The 17,363-nt window shown below is 37.8% G+C and overlaps 1 protein-coding gene across 13 annotated transcripts in view; it reads right to left on the reverse strand.

Moving 5' to 3' along the window:
- The window catches only part of NCOA3 (nuclear receptor coactivator 3), a 139,836-nt gene that overhangs the window by 52,413 nt on the left and 70,060 nt on the right, over positions 1-17,363 (reverse strand). For 12 of the 13 annotated variants that reach the window (XM_047851749.1, XM_047851748.1, XM_047851746.1 and 9 more), the window contains exon 2: positions 16,121-16,202. The exons of the other annotated variant lie outside the window; for it this stretch is intronic. The gene's annotated coding sequence lies outside the window, so the exon portion shown is untranslated. The remainder of the gene's footprint in view (positions 1-16,120; positions 16,203-17,363) is intronic. 13 annotated transcript variants of the gene reach the window in all.

Below are 17,363 nucleotides of genomic sequence, written 5' to 3' on the forward strand. Positions count from 1 at the left end.
GGCCAATTGTATTTCTTAATCTAGTTACACTATTAAGTACTATAAGAGCTATGTTATTAGCAATGTGACAAATGTTTTCTGTCTGTATTTTCCAAATCCAATAAAACTGCCCTCTTTATGAACCTTGACTGTAAACCATTACTAAAAAGTTATCTCCATCCATTTTCACCAAGAGCTTTACAGTGACGGAATTAGTGCAGTTTAGTTTGTTGCTCATGTCAAAGATGATCTTAGAACTTTAACAGTTCTCTCTACATATTTTGAAAGACTCATCGAAAGCAAACCAGCTTAACTTTCAGTTTTTGACTTTAACAATAAAAACACAACCATCAATAGTAATTTTCTTTTTTTTTAATGTTTATTTTGAGAGACAGAGAGAGAGAGAGAGAGAGCTAGAGAGAGCAGGGGAGGGGAGAAAGAGAATCACAAGCAAGCTCCTTGCTATCGGCACGGAGCCACATGGAGCTCGGGGTGATCTCAAGAACCATGAGATCATGACCTGAGCCAATATAAAGAGTGGGATGCTTAACCAACTGAGCCACACAGACACCCCACTAGGAATTTTCTTTTAAAAGCATTCCTGTATCATGGCACCTGGGTGGCTCAGTCAGGTAGGCATCCAACTTCAGCTCAGGTGATCTCATGGTTCACGGGTTTGAACCATGAGATTCAAACTCATGTTTGGGCTCTGTGATGACTACTTGGAGCCTGGAGCCTGCTTCGGATTCTGTGTCTCCCTCACTCTCTCTGCCCCTCCCCGACTCACGCACGCTCGCTCTCTCTCTCTCTCTCTCTCTCTCTCTCTCTCTCAAAAATAAACATTTAGGGGTGCCTGGGTGGCGCAGTCGGTTAAGCGTCCGACTTCAGCCAGGTCACGATCTCACGGTCCGTGAGGTCGAGCCCCGCGTCGGGCTCTGGGCTGATGGCTCAGAGCCTGGAGCCTGTTTCCGGTTCTGTGTCTCCCTCTCTCTCTGCCCCTCCCCCGTTCATGCTCTGTCTCTCTCTCTGTCCCAAAAATAAATAAACGTTGAAAAAAAAAAAAATAAAAATAAAAATAAATAATAAACATTTAAAAAAAAATGTAAGAGCATTCCTATGTAGTATAGGACCTATGCTCAAAAAAGTTAATTTTTAAGGGCACCTCGGTGGGTCAGTTGGTTAAGTGTCTGACCTTCAATTTCAGTTCAGATCACGATCCCACATTTCATGAATTCAAGCCCCATATCAGGCTCTATGCTGACAGTGCAGAGCCTGCTTGGGATTCTCTCTGTCCCTCTCTCTCTCTCTGCCCCTCCCCTGCATGCGCGCGTTTTCTCTCTCTCTCTCTCTCTCTCTCTCTCTCTCTCTCTCTCTCCATCTCTCAAAAATAAAGAAACATTTTTTAAAAAGTTACATTTAAAAAAAATTTTTTTTAATGTTTATTTATTTTTGAGAGAGACAGAGACAGAATGCAGTGGGTTAGGGGCAGAGAGAGAGGGAGACACAGAAGCAGAAGCAGGCTCCAGGCTCTGAGCTGTCAGCACAGAGCCTGATGTGGGACTCAAACTCAGGAGCTGTGAGACCATAACCTGAGCCGAAGTCAGACGCTCAACCAACTGAGCCACCTAGGTGCCCCCAAAAAAGTTATTTTTAAAGTAAATTGCTGTTTGATCGACATTAAAATATTTAAGCTTTTAAATTATAAATGTATTAATATTCTCTTACATATCATCACATAATTATCTCTACACTTTAACTATAATACCACTAGTAAAAATCTTCCTTTCATAGGAGACTCTTTAAAGTATTAAGACCTTAAAATACACACACACACACACACACACACACACACACACACACACACTAAAAAGGGGCTGAGGGACTAAGTTTGGTCAGATTATCTAAAATAAAATAACAGGTTTGCCACTTGTAACCACAGCACTTTATTAGCCCTAAAACAGCAGATCCACCAAAATTATGGCTTTCATGGTAATTTTTTTATTTGATGTTATAAGCTTAAGAGCAAAATTTCTGGATGTACTGCTATAATATACTCAAGCATCTCACAAACATATTTAATGGACAAATAGAAAAGTGCAGATGGGTTTGTGTATGAACTTGGAATTAAATTTTAAGAAAATCTTTAACACAAATCTTCCTGACATGAAAATGATATGGTGCTGGAATTAACATTAGCCCTAGAATTAGCAGTTGACTCCTATAACAAAGGCAGAATAAAGTTTTAGAAAACCTGGAGGTAACTTCAATTAACATGTTATTTTTGAAACCCAGGAATGTTTGGCATAGAGAACAAACCTTCTGAGGTCAGTGCCATGAGAAAAGTAATATTATTTTTCCATAAAATTCTTTCATGGCAGCATAGAGATCTTACCCTCAGTACAACAGGTATATTCTTTCACAGCTTCATAGAGATATAATTCACATACCATAGACTCAGTGTCCATTTCAATGCCTTTTTAAAATATATTCAGAGTTGTACAACCATCATTACAATCTATTTTAGAACATTTTCATTATCCCAAAAAAGAGGCCCAGTACCCCTTAGCTGTTACCCCCCCTCCCGTTTTTTCCCCGTTTAACCTCATAGCACCTCTGCCCCACCCCCCACCCTAGACAACCACTAATCTAACTTTCTGCTCTAAAAAATTCATCTATTTTGGACAATTCATACAAATGGAATCATAAAATATCTACTCCTTTATGACTGGCTTCTTTCACTTAGCATAATCCTTTCAAATTTATCCATGTTAGAGCATACATCAGTAGTTCATTTTGTGTGTGTGTGAACACTTACTTGTATAGAAATACAATTTTATTTATCCATTCATCAGCTGATGGGCATTTAAATTCTTTCCACTTTTTGGCTATTATGAATAATGTTACTTTGAACATTTATATACAAGTTTTTATGTGGTCACCTATATTCTTAAATGAGAAACCATGAGTGCTGGTAAGTGAAAACAGATTTTTGATGCTATATGCAATGAAGCCTCCAAAATTTGCTAGTAAACAGGAAAGAAGCCACGTTCTTTAAAAACACTAAAAATGGGGCGGTTCAGTCGGTTGAGCATCTGACTCTTAATTTCAGCTCAGGTCAGGATTCTAGGGTTGTGAGATCAAGCCCTGCATCAGGCTCCGCAGGGCATGGATTCTGATTAAGATTCTCTCTGTCCCTCTGCCCCTCTCCCCCATTCACTCTCTCTCTCTCTCTCTCTCAAATAAAAATAAGATAAAATAACTGGAGACCAACTGTGGGATTTTTGTTATGATTAACATGGTAAGCACCCTAATGGAAAAAGTAGACAACAAGCAAGAAGAGATGGGTAATGTAAGGAAAGAGATGGAAACTCTGAGAAAGAAGTAAATGGGAATATTAGAAATAAAAAAAAAACTAACAGAAATGGATGCCTTTGATGGGCTCATCAGCTGACTGGACATAACTAAAAGAGAAAAAAAGAAAATCCACGAATCTGAAGATTAATACAAGCTTCCAAAACTGAAATGCCAAGAGAAAAAAAGAAAAAGGAAAGAATATCCAAGGATGGTGGAACAATTCTGGAAGGTACGTTATATACAGAAGGGGAATGCCATTTACATGAAATGCAAGAAAAGGCACGATTAGTGACCTACAGTAGATCAGTGCCTGCCAGCTATCAGTGGAGTGGACTGATTGCACAAAGCGACAAAAGACCTTTTAGGGGGTGGTGGGAGTGTTTTATATGATGACTGTGGTAATGGCTTATATTTATCAAAACTCAGCAAATTGTAATTTTAAGGCTGGTGAAATTTACTGTATGTAAACTATACTTTAATAAAGTTGTCCTTTAAAATCAAATACTTAAACTCATGTAAGGAAAACAGCAGTGCATATTGCTAATTGTGTGGTAAGTAATGAATGACTGGCATAAGATAAAATAAATTAGCTAATTAGAGAGGGCTATTTCAGTAAGAAAACTTACCTTTTCTAAAGGAGTTCTACACAAAAAGCAAATGTATTACATCAGCAGTTAAAATCAAGTTTATGTTTAAAAACTTTAGTGCAATAAAAATGTTCTTGCAACAAAATACACAAAAATGTTCACTGAAATTTCATTCATACATCAAAAACCAGGACATTCTAATGACCATGAATCCCAATTTTAAAAAATAAAGTCATACCAAAAAAAAAATATATAGTAGTGGCACAAATAAATTATGCACAATATGGTTGAATCTCAACTTCGGAATCGAAAGTTTTTTAAAAGCAAGTACATTAATTTTTTTGTAAAGCTAAAAACAAAAACTAAACATGGCTCATGAACACACACATGTGGTTTTAAAGTTTTTAAAATGCAAGTGAATTATGACAGCTGTTACTTCTGGGACAGAAGCAGAAAGATGAGTAAAACGGAGAAACACACACACAGGGAGCAGGTACACCTAACAACCTTAAGCCAGTTCTTAAGTTCAAGTAGTGGGTTCACAGAAGTTTTTCAAAGTACACTTCATAACACATACAATATATACTGCTATTTATATAAAATATTGTATAATTTTAATGTTAAATTTAAAAACACTAATATATTAAGAATGTTAAGTTAAGGGCACCTGGGTGGCTCAGTTGGTTGAGCATCCGACTTTTTTTTTCTTTAATGTTTGTTTATTTTTGAGAGAGAGTGCAAGTGGGCGAGGGGCAGAGAGAGGTGAACACAGAACTTGAAGCAGGCTCCATTCAGGCTCTGAGCTGTCAGCACAGAGCCCGATGTAGGGCTCGAACTCATGAACCCTGAGATCATGACCTGAGGCAAAGTCAGACGCTTAACCAACTGAGCGTCCTGTGTCCGACTCTTGATATCGGCTCAGGTCATGATCTCATGAGATTGAGCCCCACATGGGTTCTAAACTGAGTGTAGAGCCTTCTTAAAATTCCTTCTCTTTTTCTCAAAATGAATAAACATTTAAAACTAAACTAGACTAAAATAAAATAAAAATTGTTAAGTTAATGTTAAGTGAATATACACTTCATCTAATATTTGAGCTAGATATTGTGTGGAAAGCATCCCATTTATTACTCTCATTTCATCCCTACCACAGCCCTCTGATATGCAAAACAGGTAAGAGTAGAGTTCAAATTTATCGTCTTTTACATGAGAAAACAGATTATAGGAAACAAAATAACTCTCTCAAGGTCATACATCTAGTAAGTGATGGAACTAGGAACTAAATCCAGGTCTTTCTAATATCAGAGTCCAAGCTCTTAACCATTTCAACTAAAAACTAAACAGTTTACTCCTTTTTTTCTGAGTGTAACTTTTTTCTGAGTGAAATCTGAGTGTAACTGCACTGTCTACAGCTGTTCGAACAACTGCCTTTCAATAGAACTGGCCCAGCGTTAAGTTTCAGTAAAAAGTTACTGTTTTCTGGTCACATTAATTAAAAATTCCTATCAGTCTCGGGGCGCCTGGGTGGCTCAGTCAGTTGAGCGTCCGACTTCAGCTCAGGTCACGATCTCGCAGTTCGTGGGTTTGAGCCCTGCATCGGGCTCTGTGCTGACAGCTCCGAGCCTGGAGCCTGCTTCAGATTCTGTGTCTCCCCCTCTCTCCGCCCCTCCCATGCTCATGCTCTGTTTCTCTCTCCATAATAAATAAACGTTAAAAAAAATTTTTTTTTAATTCCTACCAGTCTTTAAAAAAAAGAAAACCGTTAAGACTGATGGATGGCTCTTACCAGGTGATCACCAATAACTATAGATTCTTGACTCATCCCTGTACATGTCTTTTAAAATAGTTTTAACTATCTTCACCTTATCAACGTTTTTATTTAAGTATAATCAGCATGCGGTGGGGGAAACACAGGAGGGTAACTAAAGGCTCTGTAATGAGGAACGAGATCCATCAATCATAGAAACTTAAACTGGAAACAACCTATGATGTTCTATAAAACAAGCAAATTGATCCTTATATAAGGAAACTGATGATGTCAAGTTGAGATTCCTAGCTTCCATGCAAAAAAAAAAAACCAAAACAAAACACCAACTCTGACAGACTGGGTTTTCAAGCTTTAAATTTAAAGGTTGTTATATCTCAGCAGGCAATTGATGAAATTAACAAATCTCAATTTTTCTACATATATAAAATAGAAGCCTAAAAGCAATTTTCTTAATTTTTTTTTTTATTTTTAAGTAGGCCCCATGTGGGGCTTGAACTCACACCCTTGAGATCAAGAGTCACATGCTCTACCAACTGAGCCATCATGCACCCCCTGAATTGTTGGTTTTTAAATACTAGCTGCTTTACAAGATATCCATGACCTGGATTCATTTTAATTATAAGGCATAATAAAAGCAGAATTTATCATTAAAAGTTATCTTTAAACTTTAGTAATTCAATTTTGAACTAAACTGAAGGACAGAGATACAGTCCTTACAATTTAGAATGCCATTCATATGCTACTAATATTTTTAACATCAAAATTCTTTAGAAGGTTATTACAGAACTTTAGAAACTAGAATGTTAGTAAAATGAGACATAAAGGCACTTAACTATCCTGACCTTGGCAATGTCTTCATTCCTTTATCCAACTACACAGTGCTCTCATTTTAATTAAGATGACACAAAAATTGGTTTGAGAAATTTTCATGAAGTAAAAGACACTGGTAAGAGACTATACTTCAAAGAGTTAATTTCCAAGACCATGAGATACCATAGCCTGAGAGTCCAAAAACTCATGGTTTTAAAACTTCTGTCATTAAAGATGAATTTCTTTTGAATAACCCTACACATTTTTTCACTGCTGGGGAATGTCATCTCAAAGATTAGCTTTCTTTTTTTTTTTAATTTTTATTTATTTATCCTGAAAGAGAGAGAGAGAGAGAGAGAGAGAGAGAGAATGCATGCACATGAGCAAAGGAGGGACAAGAGAGAGGGAGAGAATCTCAAGCAGGCTCCATGCTGTCAGGGCACAGGCTGCTGTTAGTGCAGAGCCAACAGGAGGCTCAAACTCATGAACAGTGAGACCATGACCTGAGCCAAAATCAAGAGCTGGATGCTTAACCCACTGAACTACCAGGTGCTCCTCCGTTAGCTTTTCTTAAGGCCCTTTCTACAGTGGGTCATAAGAACAACATGAGATGTAAAAGCATTTTATTTTTGAACGTTACTCAGATTGGAAATGACAGAAAAAGTAACTGACCAGGAAAGAAAAAAAATTTTTTGAAGAAAAATGGACAGAGCCTTAAGTATATGTAATATATCAAGGGGCACCTGGGTGGCTCAGTTGGTTAAGCAGCCGACTTCAGCTCAGGTCATGATCTTGCCATTCGTGAGTTTGAGCCCCGCATCGGGCTCTATGCTGACAGCCCAGAGCCTGGAGCCTGCTTTGGATTCTGTGTGTCTTCCTCTCTCTGCCCCTCCCCGGCTCATCCTTTCTCCCTTCCTCCCTCTCTCTCTCTCTCTCTCTCTCTCTCTCTCTCTCTCTCTGACTCTGTCACTCACTCTCAAAAATTAATAAACATTAAAAAAAAATATATATATATATCAAATGGTCTAACAAACATGTAATCGGAGTCACAGAAGTCAGAATGAAGGAGAAGAAAAAAATACTTGAAGTAATAATGGCCCAAACTTCCTCACACAACTTTTTCAAAACACCAATCTAAACACTGAAGGAGATCAAAGAATCCCAAGGAAAACAAATACAAAGAAACCTAGACCAGAGTCTAACCATTTAAAAACAGAAAATCTTAAAGGTAGCCACAGGGGGAAAAAGACCATACATACAGAGGAACAAGGATAAAAGTTACCTTTTCAGACACAACAATAAAACAATGGAACAACATCTTTAAAGCGCTGCACTACCTTCCGGTGGGGACTACCTCCCACGAGAACATGCCCCTTACAAAAGACTTGCTCTGTTCCTCCAGGGAAGAAGAGAGGCAGCACCACAAGAAGTAGCACCTGGTGCAGGGCCCCAACTCCTGCTTCATGGAAGTGAAGTGCCCAGGATGCTATAAAACCACCGCCGTCCTCGGCCATGCATAAACAATAGTCTTGTGTGCTGGCTACACCACTGTCTTTTGCCAGCCTTACAGAAGGAGGCGTGTTCAGACGGAAGCAGCACTTAGCACCCTGAATCAAGATGCATGGGAAATCATTCAATAAACATTTCAGATAGATAGATAAAGTGCTGAAATAAGAAACTGTCAAGCCACAATTTTACAACCAGTGAACAGTCTTTCAAAGTTAATGTGAAATAAAAACATTTCCAGATAAAAGTTGAGACAATTATCCACAAACACTTCAGTAAATATCTATCCTTCGGACTAAGGGGAAAGGACAGCAGGTGAAAACTCATATACAAGAATGAATGAAGAGCATCAAAAGTGTCTTTTGCCAAACAGGTGGTTCTCTTTCCTTCTGAGATTTGCTCTCAAGTCTAAGATCCTCATGGACAAGACAGTACAAAGTAGTTTTAAATCTTGATATTTCGGGAAACAGACTCTGGCTAATGCACTACTGAGCTAAGGGAACTTCCACAACTTTACAAATGTACTAGAGGACAATTTAGAATGTGTAGATCTCTTTATACACCTAAAGGAGAGGACTTCTTTAGAGCGGACTACAGAAAAAGACGAATAAGCAAAACAGAATTACATAGGACTGAATGAACTAGTGAAAAAATTTAACTGCTGTTTGATTTGGATTATTATTTAATGTTTTCTGATGGGTAAATGAGAAAGCCCCTTTTTCTTTTTCATCTACCTCTAGCCCTCAATTTAACAAATTACACTTACCCAAACTAAAAACACTTTTGCTTTTAATTTTTTTAATATTTATTTTTGAGAGAGAGACAGAAAGACATAGAGAGACAGAGACAGAGCACATGTGGGGGAGGGGCAGAGAAAGAGGGGGACAGAATCCGAAACAGGCTCCAGGCTCTGAGCCGTCAGCACAGAGCCCGATGCAGGGCTTGAATTCACAAACTGTGAGATCCGGACCTGAGCCAAAGTCGGAGGCTTAACCGACTGAGCCACCCGGGGCGTCCCCAAACTGAAAACACTTTAAAGTGGCACCTGATTCTAACTCTTCAAATGTCAGCAGTGTATGCGTGCACATGCAGGCATCTCCTGAATAAAAAAGTAAAGACTCTCCTCTCTACTTTCCATGCCAATAATGTTAATTGCAAAGGTTTAGTAAAAATTTGTCAATCGATTTACCAGGGTAATTAATTGGACAACTGAGACCATTATCTTGAATGGTCATAACTGAGAGAATCATTCTCATTTAATCAGGCATGAAAAGCCCACCATTAACAAACAAAGACAGCGCTTCACATAAGTCAATGCATATGAGCCTGGTACCTACTCTTAGTTTTTAGGAACCAAGGTGGAAGGAAGGTTACATTCAGAGAGGCCCAAGACTTAGTAACTTTAGGGAACCTGGAAAAGAGATGATTTCGCTCAAGTTTATACGTGAAATCTGGTACCGAGTTTGTTTGGATTGGTTTCCTAGTCTCAAGATACAAGAACAAATAAAAGAGACTTTGAAACATCAATCCTATATTCCTCAGGAAAACTTTCAGACAGAAATTAATCCTGTAGCCTCAAAAGTTGCTCCATAAAATATGCACAGGGGCACCCGGCTGGTTTAGTTGGTAGAACATGCAACTCTTGCTCTCAGGGTCATGAGTTCAAGCCCCACACTGGGCACAGAGCTTACTTTAAAAAAAAGTTTTAAAAAAAAGGCTCAAAGACACTTTTACCAAATACATATTTTTGCACCTATGTTAAAAAATAAAAAATAAGAGGGGCGCCTGGGTGGCGCAGTCGGTTAAGCGTCCGACTTCAGCCAGGTCACGATCTCGCGGTCCGTGAGTTCGAGCCCCGCGTCGGGCTCTGGGCCGATGGCTCAGAACCTGGAGCCTGTTTCCGATTCTGTGTCTCCCTCTCTCTCTGCCCCTCCCCCGTTCATGCTCTGTCTCTCTCCGTCCCAAAAATAAACGTTGAAAAAAAAATTTTTTTTTTAAATAAATAAATAAATAAATAAATAATAAAAAATAAGAAACACTGTAACTCAGCCAAAGCATGAGAAGAGCCTTTTTTTAATGAACTCAAGAATCAGCTATGGGACTTCTGCTTTAATTCGAGAGAGTAACAAACTCTCATCCTACCGTGAACAAGACAAATTATAAGAACAAACTATATTCAGATATCAGAGAACAGGCAGTGAAAAACTGTTGTCCCGGAGATTAGGGAAACATTTGAGGAGAAAGGGGCAACTGCTAGTACCCAGTCTTTTCTGCCAGAAAGCAATTTCCACATCACAGCACAGAAAGAGGGACCCAAAAAGAGCCCAGCAATCTTGAATTGACAAGACAATGACCAGAATTCAGGATGTCCCAGCAAGCCAAATTCTGCAGGGCAGTTTCTCAGAGTGATTGAAAAATTGTAGGGATTCACAAACTGATTCTGCAATTAGTATCAAAATGCAAAAGCCGTGGATTAGCCAAAGCAATCACCACCAAAAAAGAAGTTGAAAATTTCACATTACTTACTTTCAGACCTTACTATAAAAGCTATAGTAATCAGGACAATGTATGTGGGCATAAGGATTGATCAGTGGAAGGGAAAAAAGACCAGAACAAGATCCTCATGTATACAGGCAGTTGATTAAGTTACCAAGACAATACAATGGAAAAAGGTTAATCTTTCCAATAAACAGTTCTGGAACAGAATATCCACATTTTAAAAATTGACCTTCAATCCTTTCTTCACACCATACACAAAAATTAAATCAAAATGAACCACAGACCTATATATAAAAGCTAAAAGTATAAAAACTTCTACAAGAAAACAGAAGAGAAGATCTTTATAACCTATGGGTAGGCAAAGATCTCTTAATACATCAAAAAGCACTAATCACAAAAGAAAAATCTGATAAATTGTACTTGAAAATTCAAAATGCCCGCACTTCCAAAAAATTAAGAAAATAAAAAGGAAGGACAAAAAACAGATGAAATTACCCTTAAAAGGTATCTGGTAAAAATTTGTAGCCAGAATATATATTCTTTTTAAACTTCTACAATAAGAAAACAAACTGCCCAATTTTAAAAAATGGGCAAAACACTTAAATAAACACCTTATAAAAGAAGAGATAAATGTCGTTGATGAGAAACTATTCTATCATTACACATCATGGAAATGCAAATTAAAGCCACAATGCAATAACACTACCAATCCCATTAAAATGGTTGAAATTTAATAAGTGAAAATACCCAATAGGAACGATACAAACTTAACTTTTACCTTGCAAGTGCAATAAAAGGGGTACAGTCACTTCAGAAGAGTTCCACAATTTCTTATAAAGGTAAGCATACACTTAACTAGAATTTAAATTAAAAATTGGAACAAAAAAACAAATAAATAAAAGCTATGTCTTCTGACTAATTAGAATTGAAATGAAAAATTGAGGGGTGCCTGGGTGGCTCAGAGGGTTGAGCATCTGACTCTTGATTTCAGCTCAGGTCATGATTTCAGGGTGATGGAGTCGAGCCCCTCATTTGGTTCAGGGCTGGGCATGGAGTCTGCCTGAGATTCTCTTTCCCTCTGCCCCTCCTCCCCTGCTTATACTTGTCCTCTCAAAAAAACTTAAACAAAAACAAATAGATAGGATAAGCATACACTTGACATTAAGACCCTGCAATTCTATTTACTCAAGGGGGAGGGGGGGAATGTATGCAGAGACCTGTACTTGAATGTTCACAGCAACTTTATTCATCATAATAGCCAAAAACCAGAAACTAAAAGTTGTGGTATATTCCCACAATAGAATACTACTCAGAAATTTAAAAAAACTACTGATACATGCATTGATGTGGATGCATCTAAAAAATATACTCTGTGAAGTGAAAGGACTTTTACAGTGTGACTATGGAGAAACACAACAGGCTCTCCCACCCTGCTGGTTGGAATTTAAAATGGTGTCATCCTTATGGACTGTGATTTAATGATATCTAACAAAAACAACATACATATTTACCCTTTAACCCAGTAGTCTCACCTCTAAGAACTCATCAATCATGAAGGTACATTCCCAAAACACAAAAATGTATATTCACAAAGTTACCCACTACAGCATTATTTTCATCACAAAATACTGGAAACAACCTATATACCTATACATAGGATGCTGCTAAATAAACTATGCAATATGCATGTAATGAAAACTATGTAAAAAATAGATGAGACAGGGGCTGGGGGAGGGGAGAAGGGATTATCACTCTAAAGGAGTATAGAGTTTCATTCTAGAAAGATGAAAAATGTTCTGGAAGTGAATGGCGTGATGGTCACAAAAGAATGTGAATGTATTTAATGCATTAAATGGCTATTTTAAGTTTTATATACATTTTACCACTTTTTTAATTAAGCTCTAGGCCTAACATGGGGCTTGAACTCACAACGCTAAGATCAAGAGGTGCACTGGAGCACCTGGGTGACTCGGTTAAGCAGCCAACTTTTGATTTCAGCTCAGGTCACGATCTCACGGTGTGAAATTGAGCCCCATGTCAATCTGTCAAGGGCTCTGACAGTGGGGAGTCTGCTTGGCATTCTCTCTCACCCTCTCTCTCTCTGCCCCTCCCCTGCATGTGCGTATATGCTCTCTTGCTCAAAATAAATGAACTTCAAAAAAAAAAAAAAAAAAGAGTTGCACACTCCACCAACTGAGCCAGCCAGGCATCCCTAAATTTTACCACAATTTTTACAAATGAATGGGAAAGATCCCTTTGATGTGATATGGCCTATTTCCAGGAGATATTAATAAATGAAAACAGCAAAATACACAGATTCTACGTCTGTGTGGATTCCCAGTATGTATGCCTATTAAATTTTATTTTCTCCTGTTTAAATTAAAAAAAAAAAATACAGCAAAGCACAAAACAGTATATGCAACATGCTACAATTTTTGTGTAAACAAAAAGTAAAAAGAAAATAACATGTATCTGCTGGCGATTACCAAAAGAAATGCAGGGAAGGCTGAACTCAAAACAGTGAGGTTGGTTACCTATGAGAAATGAGGGAAATGGGATGGAAAAAATACAGAAGGGAAGTGTATCTTCTGTATAATTTTAACTTTTGAAACCATGTTCGTTTTCTACAAATTCAAAAAATAAATCCCATCAGGAGTGCCTGGGTGGCTCCATCAACTAAGCATCTGACTCTTGATCTCAGCTCAGGTCTTGATCTCAGGGTTGTGAGTTAAGTCCACATTGGGCTCCGCACTGTGTGTGAGGCCTAATTAGAGAGAGAGAGACAGACAGACAGACAGACAGACAGAAGTATAAATATACTTCTGCTAGTATATTATAACTAGTCCTTACAAGGTGAAATATTAAAAAGCATAAGTAAAAGTAAAGGAAAAATAAAAATAATAGACAATCAGAATGAGAATGAGCATTAACAAAACCCTGAAACTCAAACAAATAAATGAACCTGATTTTATTTCGAACGAATACCGTAACTACCTTATGCAGAAAGAAAGAGCAGGAAGTAAAAGTGGGGAGGGGAGGGGAGGGGAGGGGAGGGGAGGGGAGGGGAGGGGAGGGGAGGGGAGGGGAGGGGAGGGGAGGGGAGGGAAGGGAGAAAGAAGGGCTGATTCAAGCAATTTAAGAATACAGTATTTATTTATTTATTCTCAGTCTTGGGCAAGATGGTTATGAGCAAGTGAAGAACTACATATAAATTGCCTGCTCACATGAAGTAAGTTTGTTTATTGTGGTGAAATGGGCAAAGTAATTCTGAAAGTATTTTAGATGTAGTATGCAGGACAGAGCGAATGAGTAAATGCACTGACAATGTTGGGAGCCAAGGTTCTCATGGCATAAAAAAGGGACATAAAAATGTGAAAAGACAAGTGCAAAGAAAGAGCCCTGTAAATAGGTAGTGAAGCTGGACATACTGATATAAAGTCACGATTTCTAACCCATGTATATGCATGTTACAATGAATGTGTTTATGTGCAAATATGTTTATGTATACAGGTATGTGTGTATAAACATGCGTATTTTACTAGCTCTCTAATACTATTCCCCACAAGGACACAGAGATCGATTAAAACAGTTCCACTTTCCAAACCTAGGACAACTGGAGAACCAAAATAATTAGGTAATGAATTTACCAATTCAAAACCTAGGAATCCAAACTGATATACAGGGCTTGTGATTACACATTAATGATTAATGTCAAGGGCTGACTGGTGGTAGGAAGGGAATACTGGAACCAGAAAATAACCATTTTGGAACCATCACAGTGAAAAATTCGATCAGATAAGAATCATCAATGAATGCTAAATCTAGGGCAAACGGTGATGAGAAACATACTTGCACTGTCTCCCCATAAAATGCTTACTGCTTGCAAAAGAAGGAAAATAAACTATACAGTGGAGAAATCTGGCAACATCTTGGCCAAGTAATCAATATTAACATCAGAGTAAGGGGCAAAAGACACCATGTGCCTCCAAAAGTTGTGCATCTTTCTCAGGATATCACATCACCTATACAGTATTCCAGCCAAGAATGCATAGCCTCAATCTAATCACAAGGCAACTGCAGACAAATATAAAATGAAGACTATTCTATTAAAAGGGGGAAGGGTTGTGTTCTTCAAAAATGTCAATGTCATGAAAGGCTATGGAAAGATTCCAGGAGAAAGGAGGCTAAAGAGAAATAATAACTAAGTACAGCACCTGACCCCAGATTGGATTCTGTACAGGAAGCAAGGGAAATGCTGTTAACAGACTTTATTAAGGTCAACTGATCAGACTGGAAGACAGACCATACATTTGTGTCAGCGTCCATTTACAAAGTTGATAAGTGTACAATAGTTATATAAGAGAATGACCCTATTCTTAGGAAATACCAAAGTGTTAGCAGAAAGAAGCTCAATATATGTAACTTCCCCTCAAATAATTCAGAAAAGAACTCTACATGAGTAGAGAGAGTGGGAAGGAGTGACAGCACATACAGATGCAAATAATAAACAAGTGAGCAAATGTGGCTAGAGGATATTTAGATGTCCTTTTATACTCGATTTCCAACTTACAGAAGTTACTAAAATAAGTTCCAAATAAAAGGGGTTTTTTTTTTAACATAAATACTACGGAGATAGTTATCTACTATACTGAGAATATAAAGTATATATATCATAATTGATGAAAGGATTTTGTGGGGAAATAGCAAGAGCAGAGACTGGATGGAGGCTTAGATAGATTCCCAGATAAAGAACTGCTTCAAATGTCAGCGAAGGGAGTCTGTACTTTTCTTTCCGTAAGCCAGGGAATGGCAGCACAAAGCTTAGAGCATAGCAGAGACTTAATTAAAAGGGACGTACGTAAGGAAATTGTGTAAGCAAAATTTCAAGTGCTAGAAACAGTAGGTAAGAGGGAATAAAAAGACATGTGAACAAATACAAGCATGAAATTATGGGGTCTTGGCCTGGGAAGTTAAGATACTAGCAGAAAGTGGTACAAGTACGGAAGACATGCAAATAGAAGACCGGACATCGCCCGTTTACTAAGTTACTAAATGTATCAGGTTGGGGGCAGGGAGGAGCCAAAGATGACTCAGATTTCAAGCGGAGCTAACCATAAGAATGATGGTATTACTAACAAAAAGAAATTTAACGAGCTAAGCAAAGCATAACTGCTTTCTTGGCTATCAGACAACTTTTTCTATTCTCATTTCTCCTACTCTAGTGCAACAGGAGTTAGGAAAAGAGTTATTATATGTCAGCACATGCAAACTGGGGAAACTAGTCCTCACAAGGTGAAATATTAAAAATAAGTGGAATTTATTCAGATTTTGAACACACACCATTAAAATATACACACAGAAGGGAAAGTGGGCATGTTGAACCATAACACATAGTTCCCTGCCTCCCTAAAAAAGTTACGTTTGTATTTATACACATATATATATGAATATACACATATACTCGCTCATTTTAAGACCATTCAGTCAACTCATACTATCGTTAAATATAAAAACTGTAACACGAGTTTAAGATTAAATAATAAATGAAAGGAAATGGGTATCTTCAGAGGATAAAGACAAAATTACAAAGGATTGAGTCAAAGTAAAACTGAATTACCTGGCTAACCAGTCAAATGACGTTCAAGTAGGAGCTTATTTTTATTGGTCTCTGACTCCACTGTTCAGCAAGTATTTTGATCCTGAGAACAAAAAAAAGGGGAGGGGATGTTGAATTTTATTGCCCTTTCTTAATGTAAGTAGTATTATTAGTCACACACAAATTAACCTTTCCCATCATTCCCTTCTCTGGACATACATGAAATAAACAAAAACAAAACATGCTATCAAGTTCAAGTCCTCCTAGGAATCTGAGGTGATGCCTTATTTTGCCACACAATACTACTTCTGCTTACAAAGTCCGGTGTAGCATATACAATATACCGTGCCACAGTTTGTAAACATGAATAATGCAAAACAGGAGATGAGGAAACCAACTCCTGTCCAAAAGAAATACTCAACAATTAACAATTAAAAACAATAGTGGTATCTTGGCAGAAGCAAATGCTTAAATACCCGAGTCCAAAGACAGAAATACCTACCAGATAGGTGGGTGGATGGATGAATAAAGCAAGCAAGCAAGCAAGCAATGAAGAAAAAAAGGAGAGAAAAACCATGGATGTTTTTCCCCCTATTCTAGTAAAGACTGCATTTGGGCCACCAACAAGACATATTTTTAAATGGGAAAGGAAAATGAGGAGTTCTTCAAAATAATCTGCAATAGAATACATGAACATATAAACAGCTTCTCTATACTTGAGGAAATAGAGAGCAGGCTATGATGCAACAAAAAAGTAAGCCAATAAAAAAAACATTCACCTTCACTTTACAAACTTCCAAATGTAACAATACAGCAACAATCTGATTACCACTAACTCTAGAGGTGTATATATCAAGACAATAGCCCTAATTATGCCCCAAAGTTCATTGCATTCATGCTGGAATTTGCAGGTCTGTTGGAAAGGGGTAAAGAAAAAATTATGTATATACAAGTTCCATATCACAGCCTTGGCCAATCCACGTGGACAAGAGAGGGACAATCAACCATAACCTATCTGCATCATGCGAATGGTCTGTTGCACTTCTGAAACCCAATTTAAAGGTGAGAAAATTGAGGAGTGAGAAGGAAGCACATCACATGTTCACAAACGAAAAGGAGGAAAATACAGGTAAGCGTATCAATACCACGCAATTAAAGTCTAAAAAAGAGCTATTATATCTACTAACATACCTATTTCTCATTACAGTATAGTCTCTGGCTTATAACAGAGATGTCAAAAGAGAGCTGGTTCTTGGAAAACATC

Source organism: Prionailurus viverrinus, chromosome A3 (genome assembly GCF_022837055.1).
Source record: "Prionailurus viverrinus isolate Anna chromosome A3, UM_Priviv_1.0, whole genome shotgun sequence".
In the NCBI taxonomy this organism is placed as follows: domain Eukaryota; kingdom Metazoa; phylum Chordata; class Mammalia; order Carnivora; family Felidae; genus Prionailurus; species Prionailurus viverrinus.